General features: G+C 38.1%; 1 long non-coding RNA gene across 1 annotated transcript in view; it reads right to left on the reverse strand.

Moving 5' to 3' along the window:
• Positions 1-15,140, reverse strand: part of LOC138918410 (uncharacterized) — a 39,204-nt gene continuing 24,064 nt past the window's right edge. Inside the window, exons 3-4 of the long non-coding RNA XR_011427799.1 lie at positions 1,188-1,318; positions 1-914 (exon numbers count right to left, since the gene is read on the reverse strand). This is a non-coding gene — a long non-coding RNA (uncharacterized lncRNA). The remainder of the gene's footprint in view (positions 915-1,187; positions 1,319-15,140) is intronic.

Below are 15,140 nucleotides of genomic sequence, written 5' to 3' on the forward strand. Positions count from 1 at the left end.
AGTATTTATGTTTATTGAAATGGAAAAATGCTTATAATTTATTTTGTAGATTATTTTTTATAATTATATGTTCGGAGTAATTTCTTCACTGTAGTGATTATTAACTTTCTCTTTATGCTTGTCTGAATTACAGGACATTTTTTAAGCTTTCAATTTTTCTAATCAGAGGAAAATAAAAGGTATTTTTATTTTGAAGTCAGTCTTTAAAAACTTCATAATTACAAATTCTTATTTACAAAATTTTTCAAGTCCCTTTGTTTTTCACAAATGGCAGGACTAAAATTACACTATGTATACAAATACATCTACGCATATAAGGTACTCATACTTACAAAAGACACAGATATAGAGACATAAAATCATCACTTACTTTAAAGTATACATTTCAATAATTTCTAAGCAATGACCTAAAGTTGTCATTATATATACTCAATTACATAATTAAGCACTCAATTACATTAATAGTCCTAAGTTTTGTAAACCAGCAGCTCAGAAAATTAAAATTCAATCCAGTGACATTTATATAACACTCTCCAGTCAACAAAGTTATTTCATTGTATCTTCAGAATCATGTTGTTTGGCTGCTACTGTTATTACACAAGAATCCACTTGTGCCTCACCCCAGACCTCTCCTCCTCATGACACAGGAGCCAGCAAAGGCCTCCTCTCACTGGATGAAGCTCGTGAGTATGAGGAGCAGTCAAGCCGTCAAGGTGGAAAAGAGCAAGAACATGCTCAACACTTTAAGGTAGCTCTTGTCCTCACTTCACACCCAGGCAGTCAGCTTGTGGTCACGATCCCCGCTCAGCTTGTTTTCTGAATCCACTTCAGACAGAGGGTTCTGCTCAGCGATCTGCAGCCATCCTGTTCACCATTAAGCTCTCATCTTCATTCGTCAGTCCTAAGAAAGAGGCCTGAAACCCATGGATGTGGGGGAAGTAGGATGTTAGGTAAAGAGAAGGAGATTAAAATCTCCTAAGCAGGGTAAATGATTAAAGCAGTTTTCCCCAAATCCAAAATCATTAGCAGATCAATACCCTTACACGATAAGGAAGCATCTGCATCTCGAATTCTAGCTGTTGAAACTGGAGCTGTGCAGGTAGTGCCTAGTTGTGTAGGTATCTTATCTGGCTAGTTACATAGTACAGTTTGCAGAGGAAACTTTGTCTTTTCCATATCTCACTCACCTCTAATTTTTCAGTTTCTTTCAGTGGCCTTTACCTCTTGGTGTCTCAGTTCACATCGTGATTTTCATTGCTCGTGGCGGATCCGCACCAAAGCTGAGAGAATCCAGTCTGCCTGCTGCTTTGTTAGGAATCTGTGATGTCACCAATGGAGACAGGAGAGGAGATACCACAGCATTTGAAGCAAGTGGTGAGAGGAGAAAATGTTGTTCTGAATTATACCCTAGTGTCCAGCCCATTTGCTAAACCCGTTGTATACATTATAAATTGGAGGAAGATGGAGCTGGAAGGGAGTAAAACGGCTCTGCGTAAGAAGGGGGAAAAGACAGACATGGAGGGAGGGAGGCGAATGTCCAGGAAGGGGAAGGCAGGAGGCCAAAAGGCCAAGTGCCAGAGAGAAAGAAAGGGAGAAACAACCAAGATCAAGGAGAGAGACAGGAGAGAAGACACACATTTATCGGGAAAATGTAATTGGAAAACCGTCCTCTGGGTATGCAGCGTCATCCATCTTCTTTCATCCCTCTCCCGCTCCCCACACAAAATTCCTCAACACTAAATTGATTACTAATGATCTTATGCAAATAGAATTTTGTTACTCATCTTCCCACTTCAACTCTTCTTCCCTCTCATCTACTCTCCACATAGCAACCAAAAGGCTTTTTTTTTTTTTTTGAGGGAGATTAGCCCTGAGCTAACATCTGCTGCCAATCCTCCTCTTTTTGCTGAGAAAAATTGGCCCTGGGCTACCATCCGTGCCCGTCTTCCTCTACTTTATATGTGGGACACCTGCTGCAGCATGGCTTGATAAGCAGTGTGTGAGTCTGTGCCTGGATCAGAACCAGTGAACCCCGGGCCACTGAAGCAGAACGTGCGAACTTAAATGCTAGGCCACTGAGCCGGCCCCTGAAAGGCTATTTTTAAGACATAAAATCAAACCACTAACTCCCGTGTCTAAAACACTCCATTTGTTTCTCACCATACTCAGAACAGAAACAAAATGTCCAGCGATGGCCCCCAAAGCCCCTTATGATCTGGACCCTATACATCCCCAGGCCCAAGTCACGTCACCCTTTCCCTCACTCACTCCCCTCCAGCCACCCTAGGTCCTCTCAACCTCTTGAAAGTGCCTGGCCCCAAAAGTGCTATTCTAAACCAGACAAACTGTGCTTACAGGGAAGCAACCTACAAAGATCAGGACTTCCAGAAGCCCATGGAAAGGCTGAGATGCCAGTCAATGAGGAATGTTCTATCCTGGGAGGCAGACCCTTATGACATCAGACCAACATCTGTTATTCTACTGTCAATATTTGAGAAAATTAAGTGGACAACTGCATAATTTTTCCCCTGCTCTGAGTGCTCTGGGACCCACCCGATCATCATTCAGGTGAGACTGCAAAGCTAGCCCCAGACTCCTGGCAATAAATAGAGTGTCATGGTTAATAACACGAGTTTGATTTAGACAAGCGAGGTTTGAAATCTAGCTTTACCACTTAGAGGCTGCATTACTTATGCGAATCATATAGTCTCACTGAGCCTCAATTTTCTACACTGCAACGTGGTAACTATTTGAACTTTGGGCAAGTTGAGTTAGAAAAAGCCTATAAAGCCCTTTCTCATACAATCACTGCTAAATCCTGAACAGCCACTAAACAGAACTGTAGTCTTGGCTTTTATTTTTACAAACTTCATAGGTGCAGGAGTTAAAAGATTGGTCAGCAGGGAAAGAGCCAGCAAAGCAATCAACTTCTCGTTGATCAGGACTGTGTTAGACTTTGCCCAAAGCCTCTGAAAAACCTGGTGCAGTGCTGGGTACACGGTGGGGCAATGTTTCTCAAGTGAGGCACATAAACCCCTGACAAATCAGAAACATTCATCGTGTGGCACATTCCTGATATCTATCCAAGACCTCTCGTCCAGAATCCCTGGTGTTGAGGGCGGGGATGGACATTTTAAGCTTCCTAGGTGATTTTTACTGCACACATACGTTGACAGCATATAAGTTGCGCTCAAACCAAAACTGAATAATTTATTGAACAACAGAATCTACAATTCTGATCCCACATGCAAACAATCTCCACTTGGCTTAGCATCTTTTTAAAAATCTTCCTCCAAAACAAAAACAATATATTAGATATTTTTTCAAAAAAGAAGTACAATGAACAAAAGGTCAAGGGTTGCTGAGATATTTATTTCAAACCCCTAGAGACTTCCTCTTTGACATTCCAGAGGCTCTCAATGGGCCTCTAACTGGGACATTATATAACCCATGCTCATTAAAATCCCTTCTTCCAGAGACCTACCTCCACAGTGCAGGTTCTATCAGGTGGAGGCTTAGAGCTCATTTATAGAATTAACACAGCACCCTCTCTCAGCACGTCATCACTCTTAACCACCCTATATCTCTGTAGTAAAGAATATGACTCCATTTTTGGTGTTTGATTGCTGACAGCTTTCAAGTCACGTCATTCCCTTCTCCTTCTGCCCCACCTCTGGACAAGCTGATAAGAAAGCCTGTGTGCTTCTTCCTTTGGCGCCAGCAGGAAGCTCAAATCATGCAAGCCCCAGAACACATGAGGGAACATAGAGATCCAAGCCACTCACTCCTCTTTGCTCACTCAAGCCATTTTGGGACCTGCTTGGGAGTTTGCCTTGCTCTCCCTGGAAAGTTTCATTATGTGAGTGGTAAATCTTTTCATACTCTCTTAGTGTGTGTGTGGCATCATCAGTCTAGATACCCGAACCAAATTTTGGGTGATGGGAGGCCCATCTTGTAGCCTTGGACTATCTGAAAAATAACCTGTAGACTATCTGAAAAATGGCAGTAGCCTTTTAACCCATCTCCGTAGCTGGTTTCTCTGTCTGGTTTGCACACAATGAGAGATTCATCTCCCCGACATGCTGCTCTGTTTTTGTCACTTCTCCACTTAAGGTTAGAATTAAAGCTTTTCAATTATTTCCCTACAAAATCAAGTTCTAAAACCTTAGCCTGGCATCTAAGGCCCATAATTTTAATTCAATTTATCTTTCTAAACTTGTCTCCTCTACTATTTTTCAAAAACCCTGTTCTTTAGCCAAATAGCTGAACCACTGATTCCCAAAGGAATTTTAATGTCTGACTTGTATTTATAATTGGCCTTGTATGTTCTTTTCCATTGTTGTCTTAAAGTATTACTTATATCTTATGATGTTATTTAAGCTTTCAATTCTTAACAATTTTCCTCTACAAGATTTTAAGAAGCCAGGAAACTTCTTTGTTCTTCCCATAGGACTTAAGGCAAAGCCTGGCATGTCATATGTGCTTAATGAATATTTATTCTTCTGATTTGATTTTACAAAGAGTCATAAATCTACTCCAGGATTTCTCAAGGGCAAATATTAAAACAAAGGATGATTTTTGATGTGAACTTTTCAGCCAAATTTTATGTTTTAATGGTGCATGACTTTCTGGATTGGGTTTGGGAAAATATTTTTTCATATAAAAATGAAATGCATCTGTCCTTTAGTCTGTTGTATTAAACAAGTTTGAACTTTTCTCACTGTTGTAACTTATCAAAGATAACATTTGCTTAGGCTGAATTATTAAATCAATTGGCTTGCTTCAAATGTACTGATTTTTACAGGAATTTTTGCAATCATAAGCTTTTAGTACAGATTTTAATCATTCAATTAGCACTAGTAGGCGCCTTATTGCTAAAAAGTGCAACCTGCTAATTTTTTTCCCCATTGCATTGGTGTTCACAGGGGCCTACACAACAGGGACTCATGACTCCTTCAAAAGAGCATTTCTCTTCTTTAAAACCTCCATCCAGTCTTCTTCCTGAACAGATAATAACTCAAGGAGAAAGACTTGGGGCATCACAGCTCTCTCAGTAACAACCGTAGTCATGCCAGTAAAGCTTCCATCACAAACACATAGGATATGTTGTGGTATCCAAGGAAATTCTGAACTATTTATGAGAAGGCCAAGAAATACAGGTGGCTCACATTTCCCTTAAACTTGGTTCGATGCAAAGAAAAGAATGTCCAGCCTTCTACAATCTAGAAGCTACTTGAACAATATTTGTACCAATGCCTTTCTCAAAATCTTCCTAACAATGTCTAAAACCAGGTTCTGTTCTTTTTATTAGACAACTTGCTCAATAAAGCCAGGTGAATCTATAGACTTCTGCACATAACGGTCTGGGAGCTGGGTGCTGCAGATTAGAAAAGCAAAAGACTGTCTTAAGAAATGCTTTGGATCACATCCTTGGACTTCTTCAAATATTTTTGAGAACCATATTAAAGCTTGACTTGCCTGTTTGTGCTGTGCTTCTGTAAATGTGACACTGCTTGGGGACTGGACCTCATGGGCGTAGCTTTATAAATACTGTGTCAGCTCCAAACTCTAACTTCTACAGCACTTTGTCAGTTTCTCTGTTACAACCTCAGCTGCCATTCACTAAAAAGCTAATATACATACACAACACTCAAGACATTCTTGGGTGTCCAGGCTTTTCCCCACCTCACTGAACACTCTTCATATGTCTCGTTCCCTTTAATTAAGTGCAATTCCCTTCATTCTCTTTGCTCACTCATAACTCCTACAAACGGCCTCACATGTCTGAAATAATTCCCATTCTGCTACCCTCCTCCACCTTCCTCACCTTTAAATGCTCCATGTATTTGGATAGTCTGAAAAATCTCAAAATTTCTGAAGTCTCCTAAGCGGAGTTTTATATCCAGATCTATTAGTTTGGTACTCTCAAACATACATATTTTCATCCTATCGCATACTTTTTCTAACTGTGTAAAATTGATCTTAGCAGCATCTAAATCTGGCAATGGCAGACTATCCATTATTGATGCTAAATAAATCTTCATTCATGATAGTGGAAGCTAACAAGGCTGTTATCTGAGATAAGGCTGTGCAATTCACCAGCAATGGCACCTGAGCAACATGTCACTAAGCTCCCTCAATTGCTAAGATTTATTTCATTCTTAAAAGAAAAAAATGCAGCCTAATTTTGCAGCTGCACAAAGCAAAATGGTGAAAGAAAACATTATCACAGATTAGAGTCAAGTTTCTTGATGTATCTGTATTTTTTAGAATATCTAGAATCACCACTTATGCCTTGTTGTAACAAAAGGAACATTTATGTGTAAAGTATGGAAATAATTCTGTGAAGACTAAAAGAGGATATTTAAAATATGCTCACATACTTGAAGGGTTCCTGATAAATAAAACCTGAATGTTCCACTGATATCCCAAATTAGATTTCTAGTCTTTGCAACAAATCAGTAAAATAATCATTCCTAAATAAATACCATGTGTTCAATAATGATTATATTCTGTCATTTCTTTTGTACTTGTCCTGTAATAATCAAGCCAATAAATCCTGAACAGCCGTTTGACATATAATGTTGCCACATTTTTGTGGGGACTTGATCCTAAATATGACCAGAAAAGCCAGTCTCAAAATGTCTCCTTGGTGATGATCCACTTCTTGGTTCCCATCTTATTCATCACATTCTCAAAGGGACTTGCTACGTAGGCGCAGTGTTCTTCATCAATCAGCTAGGAGGACAGCAGTGGGGAAAGAGCAACTTTTGCGTATGTTTCAGAGACATCAGGAGCTGGTCACTCTATTTTCAGGCAAGAGCTCACTTTAAATTCTTAAATATTGACTAACCAGCTTCTAGTTAAAATGTAGATTGAACACAAGTATTTGCTTTTTTCCCTCCAGAAACCTCACTAAGAAGGCAGTAAATGTATTAAAATTTGTAAATCCACAAGTATAAAGAAAACAGGAAGAGAAATGACAACAAAATTTTGAAAGCTGCAGATCAAAGCAATGAGTGGTTACTAACCTGGAAAGCTAGAAAGAGCCCGGAAGTGGTTTGAGCTGGGGAAGCCTTAAGGTAACTCCGGAAATAAGAAATGCACATTACAAAACCACAGAAACTCTCCATAATTGGGGCATCCATGACCTCTGAAAGCAGGGGTTCAAGTGAAGCTGAAAGGCGGGAGCTTAGTTGAAAATTTGTATAAGAAACAATCAATCTCCTGGGTCTCCTCCCCAAGGCTGTTGAGTCAAATGACCACCTCTTCCCCCACCATGAAAGAAAAAAAAATGTTTGCTCACTGGAGAGGTTGAACCGGAGAGACTCCAGCCTCACCTCACCACACATCTTAAAGGACAACTGTAGTAAAAACAGGGAGAACAGACCAAATGTGAAACTTCTGGAATGTGAACCATTCCCATCCCCACCCCAGCCCCTTCTCCCACTCAGTCCCAGAATGCTGACAGGAACTCATAACCCTCAGGCATAAAATTGGAGGATTCACTTCTAGAGAAACTGACCCAGCAAAAAGACCTACAGCTCTTGACAGCTTGGGTGCCTTTAAGAAAACGCTCAGCCAGATTATCTTAGACTGAAGCCCACTACTCAGCAAGGCCCATCCACTCATTGAGAGTTTATAAGCAACCTGTTTTGGTACCTTAAATATAAGCACACAGCCAATAATAACACAGAATATGAAGAAGACCTATGATATGAAGAACGTAGACCAAAACAGAACAAATAGAATGAAAGGAATCAGAGAAAAGAGAGGCATTGAATGAAACAGAAGAAAACTTCAAACGAAAACCATAACAAATCCTCATAATCCTCAGAGAAATAAAAAGCATCCCAAATAATATTTACAAGGGAATAATAGTGTAACTAATGAATACTGGTCTAACAAAAATTATGTTGAGAAAATGTGAGAACTAAATTATCCTCCATAGTAGGAAGTTAGTAGATAACATCTAAAGCTGAAAATTAAGAAATAAAACTAGAAGCATATTATTGAAAATACAAAATTAAATACCAGAAGAAAGCTAAAAGACTTGAGAGAGATTGCTTCTTGAAATGAGATTTAGTGGTAAAAAGAGGTGGAACAAGAGACCATTGGTTTTCACTGAAAGCCTTACAGAACTACAGTCATGTGCTGCTTCACGTCGGGGATACATTCTGAGAAATGGTTCGTTAGGGGATTGTGTCACTGTGCAAACATCATAGAGTGTACTTACACAAACTTGGGTGGTATAACCCATTACATACCTAGGCTATATGGTACTAATCTTATGGGACCACGGTCATATATGTGGTCCGTCGTTGACTGAAACGTCAGTATGTGGTGCATGACTGTATTTGACTATTTAAACTGTGTACGGATATAACTAAACTATGCACATATGTAACTTTGAATAAAAGTAAAGTTAAATATAAAAAATTAGAAAATGTGCTAGCTACAACTTACTGAAAGATAATTGTAAAGAAAGAAGAGTTTAATTAGAACTGATTCTAAAATGTATATGGAGATGCTAAGTATCTAGAACAGTAAAGACAAGACATGAATACTTTTTATAAAGCTTCATAATTAAGATAATGTAGTACTGGCATAAAGACAGACAGATAACACAATGAAACAAAGTAGAATAAAGGAAAAGATCTGTATATATAGTCATCTGATTTACAACAGAAGCACCATAGTAATTTAGGAGCAAATGATAGAAATTTTCAATAAATGTTGCTGCAGTAATTGGATATCTATGTGGGAGGAAAATGAACCTTGACTCTACCTCACGCCATATACAAAAATTAATTAGACATGAATTACAGATCTAAAAGTAAAAAATAAAACTTTTAGAAGAGAACAGAATAATAGATTTGTGAACTTGAGATAAGATTTGAATAGTACAAGAAAAGCGCTAAATATAAAATAAAAGATAAATTAAATTTCATCACAATCAAGAACTTCTATTAATCAAAAGACATCACTAAGAGAGTTAAAAGACAAATCACAGACTGAGAGAAGATGTTTGCAACACGTATCTGACAAAAGGATTATATTTAGAGTATATAAATAACTGCAAATCAGTAATAAAAAGATAGGCAATCCAATTTAAATAATGGGCAAAAGACTTGAGTAAGAACTTTACAAAATGGATATCCAAAATATCAATAATTATTTGGGGGAAAAAATGCTCAATTTTATTATTCATTAGGATAATACAAATTAAAACCAAAATGGATACTACTCTATACTCACCAGAATGGCTAAAATTTAAAAGACAGGTAACAGCAAAAGTTGGTGAAGATGTGGGACAACTGGAATCTTCAAATGTTGCTAGTGGAAATTTAAGTCGTATAAATGCTTTGGAAAATTGTTTGGCAGTATCTATGTGCCTATCTTACAACCCAGCAATTCTACTCTTAGGTATACACACAAAAGGAATAAATGCATACATCCACCAAAAGACATATACAAGAATGCTCATAGCAAATGTATTCATTACAGTAAAAACATTAAAACAACCCAAATCTTCATTAGCAATGGAATGGATAAATAAACTATGGTATTTTCATACAATGGGATACTGAATAGGAATAAAAAAGAACAAATCGCTATTATATGTAAGAATGTGGATGGATCTCACAGACATAATGTTGAGTGAAAGAAGCTGGATACAAATGAGTACGTATACTATGACTCCATTTATATAAGGTGTGCAGCAAAACTAATTTTTCCTGATAGAAGTCAGAGTGATTACCTCTGAGGACAGAGGTATTCACTGGAAAGGAGCACAAAGAAACCTTCAGAGATACTGGAAATATTCTGTATCTTAATGTGGTTTGTGGATCCATAAGTATGTTCATAAATAAAAATTCACAAACTGTACACCTAAGATTCACGCACTTTACTATATATGTTATACCTCAACAGAAAAGGAAAGTTTGTTTGGGGAATATCCTCTCATATCCTCTTTAAAGTCCTTCACCTCCCTCTGGGGATGCCTATCACCACTACCTCTGGTTTCCAGTAACCCCAGTGCACCCTGTTTACTCCTGGAGTCCAAACTGAAAGCAGGTTCCCAGCTGTTCAGCCAGTGATTTTTCCAGAGTCACAACAATAAACACCCTCTTTCCCCAACCACCAAAAGTTGGAGCTTACCCATCTCAAGCTTAACCGTTTCATAAATATACACTGTGCCAGACATCCTGGCCCTGCAGCCGCCCTAAGTAAAATGCTTGTTCCTAGAGAAGGTGCATATTTTTAAGATTCCATTCTGTCATCTTACTCCACATTCTAAGCTTGCTGAAGTCGTCCTCCCCACCCCTTACCCCAAAAAAAGAACAAAGGAAGAAAATAAAGAAAAAAAAAAGGGAAGATGGCTCTGTAAATTTCTGATCTTTTTCTCCCCTGGTGGCACAAATGTTGTTTTCTTTCTCTTTTTATAATTTTCATATTTTTTTCTGCTTCTCTCTTTCCTTTACACTATTTTTATTCCTTCTTTGCTCTCTAGCTATTTCTCTCATACTTTAATAAGACATAGGAAGAATGGGATAATACTAGAATGAGTTTTTAAAAATTAATAGACTTTTAAGAGTAGCTTTAGGTTTACAGAAAAATCGAGCAGAAAGTACAGAGAGTTCCCATATACTTCCTTTCCAAGACCCCCCGCCTTCCACCCACAGTTTCCGTATTATTAACATCTTGCATTGGTGTGGTATAATTGATGAACCAATATTGATACATTATTATTAACTAAAGTCCATAGTTTACGTTAGGATTCAGTCTTTGCGGTGCATAGTTCTATGGGTATTGACACATGCATAGTCATGTGTCCACCAGTATCATAGAAAATAGTTTCTCTGCCCTAAAAATGACCTGTGTGCCACCTGTTCCTCTCCCTTGCCACCACCCCCACTGAGCCCCTGGGAACCTCTGTTCTTTGTACTCTCTCTATAGTTTTATCTTTTCCAGAGTGGATTCATATAGTATGTAGCCTTTCAAACTGGCTTCCTTCACTTGCAATATGCACTGTTTCTTCCATGTCTTTTCATGGCTTTATAGCTCATTTCTTTTGATTGCCAAGTAATAGTCCATTGACTGGGTTACCACCATTTTTTTATCCATTCATCTGTTGAGTTAACATCTTGGTTGCTCCCAATTTTGTCAAGTAGAATTAAAAGTGCCATAAATATTTGTGTGTGAGTTTCTATGTGGAAGTTAAGTTTTCACCTCATTTGGGTAAATACCTGGGAGTGTGGATCATATGGTAAGATTGTGTTTAGCTTTGTCATAGAATAATTTTTTAAACATTCTAAAAATAAAGAAATGAGGCACTTCTTCAGAATAGGACATTGGAAATACCCTTTCTTCTGTTGCTACTCTAGTCTTGCTCAATAATAGGTCTCACAATAGTTAATATTTTTGCATTTTAACCTCTACACTTCTTCTCTTGAAGGATCCTCTGAACTCCCCTGTACAACAAATTAGAATCAAGTAGACCCATGAGGTGAGGGAGAGAACCAAAATGCCTTGGACTAAATTCCATAGGTAAGATGCCTATCTTTTTCTTGAGTTAATGAGTTTTGAAATGAGATAGGTCAAGTTTAACTCCAAGATCTGCTACTTATTAGCTCTTTGTAGCAGTTACTTAATCTCCCACAGCCTCAGTTTCCCATCCATATATCGGTGATTAACAGCATAATGGCGTCAGAGAAAGGATTTGATGAGCTGGCATATGCAAAGCACGTAGGACAGAACCAGGTGTATGGGAGATTCCCAACAAAAGTTTATTTCCCCCCTTTGATTAAGACTATTGGAATACCACGCTACATTCTCCCTCCCCACTTCAATGGAGTAATACCAGCGGATAACATACCTCCTCTCAGGAGACCAGGAAATCTCCTCTGATAAGACTTCCAACTGAATTCTTGAAAAGTCTTGAAAAGACTTCTAAGAAAGAGTGACATTCTGTGGTGGTTATTAAAAGTAGGATGAAAATAGACCTCGGCAGCTCTCTTAATGGCTTTACTCCTTAATGTTCTTTAATGTATTACCTTCTCTGGAGTATTTGCATTTTAAAAGAGGATTCCAGAAGATAATATAAAGGCATTAGTGCCCAGCTGAATTTTACTCAATCTTGTGGTTCATTCCCCTTAACCTGCCAGAGGAAATACCAATCTTTCTGCAACATAGCCTAACTTGTCCACAGAATTCAACTCAGATTCTTCAAACAACAATGGAATGTGGGGTCGTCCTTCCTACAAGGACTACAAATTTTGAATGAAAGGAACATAATATTGAAATTGCTCAGAGCCTTCTGAAAAGCAAGACTGCTGTTTTTTATGGGTATGAGTGTAAAAATCATTTTTTGTGGAAATATATCTATCTTTAGAGGTGTTAGCCCTAGCTACTACAAGGAGTATCCAATCAAAGTTAAGTGACTTCACAGAGATCAAAAGTGCTGAGATATGCTTATCATATCTAGGATGTGTCAGATTTTTTAGAGCTAGCTCTGCACTTTTAGTATCATAATAAATGCTGTCTCCCTTTTCTTTCCCTAGATGATTACCAAGGGATTAAAAGCTTTTTAAACACACCAATGTTATGACCTTCTGTCAGTCATAGATCCCAATATCCTTTCCCCAAGACAATTCACCCTCCCAATTCTCAAGGTTTTATTTGCATCATAGAGCCAGTATTTTCTCTTCCTCAGCAGAGGGTGGGACCCGTGTCTTATTTGTCCAGATAGTTTGTAGCATGGAGCCTTGTGTACATGGTGTTGAATATCCATTGACAAATGTCATAGCCTTATTGTAAAACAGGAAATTAAAGATGAAAATCCTCTCTTTACATTGTGATTACCAGGCCAGTGGTTAATAATTTTCATTTTACAATTTGCTATACAACAGGACTATGTGGTAGTATTAAAAATAATTACAACAAACTCCGACATTCTTAAGAGATATGTCCTAAGATATTTACAAATTCCCAAAATCACACATACCATTTATAGCACAGAATTTTTCCCATAAAGTTCAGTCAAGTATCACTTAAAACTTTTAACTGACCCCTTAAGACCTTTATAAATCTATAAACAGAGGACTAGAGTCATTTATAAAGCTAATAATATAAATTCTGTCTGGAAAATTTATTGAAATAGTTTGTGAATTACCTTTCTGTATTTCCTTATGGTGCAGATAGTAAAAGCATTCATATCATGGATCTAATCCACTTCCAATGTGGAATTTCCACTCCATAATTTATCCCCAGCTCCTATTTTTCCTTATAAGCATCACTATTTCTTAGATTTCTTAACTTTCTCTTTACTTCCATGCCAACACTATTCAGTGGTTGGTTTGAGTTGTTTGGTTTTTTCTGTTTGTTCCTCTGGTTATCAGGGGCATTTTCCATAAGATGCAGAGACTTTCTTGCTTCACAAAAGGTGGGTGGATGGGAAGATAAGCTAAAAACCATAAAGTCAGGCTGAGATGAGGATGTTTGGCACTGGATAGGCTCCCACCCCAGGAAAGTGACTCACTCCTGCCAACTAGCCTCCTCTCAGTGTGTGGGATTCAATATGTACCTTGACAAAATTCAGACGACTATATTATGTGGACCATTGGAGCTACTTAGCAATAGTCATAACCATACATGTTAATTCTCTAACTGCCAAAGATCTTATAATGATTCTTTTAAAACTCCAATATAATTTGTGAATATACGGCCTTTTAGAGAGAGAGAGATGGAAAGAAGGCTAAATTAGTGAGCCTTCTTATGAGTAAGGAACTGGGTTACTTGCTTTATTCTCTAGAGACATGACATCATTTAATTCTCCCAGCAACTTTATGAGGTAGGTATATTATTCCTATTTTCACAAGGAACTAAAGCTCCGAGAAGATTTAAACTTACCCAACATTACACAACGAATAATTGGCCTGGAAATAAATCAAAGCTGGGTCTGTTTGACACAACAATGTTATTTTCACTGGAAACTTACTGCTCAAAATTTCCTCAGACCACAGCAATACCGTCACCTGGGAGGTTGCAGAAAATTTAGAATCTCTGAGAAATTTTAACTAGTTTATAGATAATTATAAATTGAGGTCTACCAAATCATAACTGCCTAGGAAAGAACAGGAAACTAAGAAACTGAGACCCAGGCTGAACACATTGACCAAGTCGAACTTACTCCTTAATTAGGTAATCTAACCTTCGAATCTGTTCTTCCTCCCTGGGAACTTTGTACCCCATCCTCAGGTTGTTTTAGATTCCCTCTTCTGAACATACTCCTCTACTATTCTTTCCCGTCTCAATTAGTGACATGGCCCCAATTGTTCAGGCCTATCCTAGGAGTCATCTTTAATTTTTTAATTTTCATTGTCCTGCATGTAATCCATCACAACTTCTTTTAGATTCACCTCCAAAATAAATACCAAAAGACAACCATACTTTGTCACCTCTACCCTTGTCTAAAACACCTCATCTCTTTCCTGGGTGATTACATGGTCTCATAACTCACTATTCTTTCTTATTCTACTCTTCAACTCCTGCAAGCCATTCACTATACAGAAGTCAAAGCAATATTTTTAATTATTTCTAATACTTTCTTCTTGTATTTAGAATAAAGTTCAAACTCCATGATCTGGCCACTCTTTCTGCCAGCTTCTTTCTCATTTACCATGCTTGAGTTAACACCGGCCTTCCTTCTTTTTCTGGAATATGTCAAACTCATTCTCTCCTCAGGGTTTTCATACTTCCCTCTGTCTGGAATGCTAACCTCCAGAGCTTTCTCTGCCCTTTCTCATCATTGACACATCCATTTAAACATCAACTTCTCAGAGGAGCCTTACCTGACCAACTTAACTACAGCAGCCCCTCCTGATATCTGATATTTATTCCTTACCCTGTTTTATTTTTTTCATAGTACTGTTTCAGGTTGGGCTCCCCGGGAACCAGAGACTGAGGAGTGGTTTTGCATGTAGGCAGATTATTAGAGTTTCTCTTGACCAACACCTGAGGAAGGGAAGGAAAATAAGAGGATTGGGCAAAGGGAGAAGATGGCTACAACTACAGTCTCAGCAAAGGCCTCAGCCAACCCCACAGTTAAGTTCTGAAACTGCAATGGCCCTTTAGAGATA

Source organism: Equus caballus, chromosome 17 (assembly GCF_041296265.1).
Source record: "Equus caballus isolate H_3958 breed thoroughbred chromosome 17, TB-T2T, whole genome shotgun sequence".
NCBI lineage: Eukaryota > Metazoa > Chordata > Mammalia > Perissodactyla > Equidae > Equus > Equus caballus.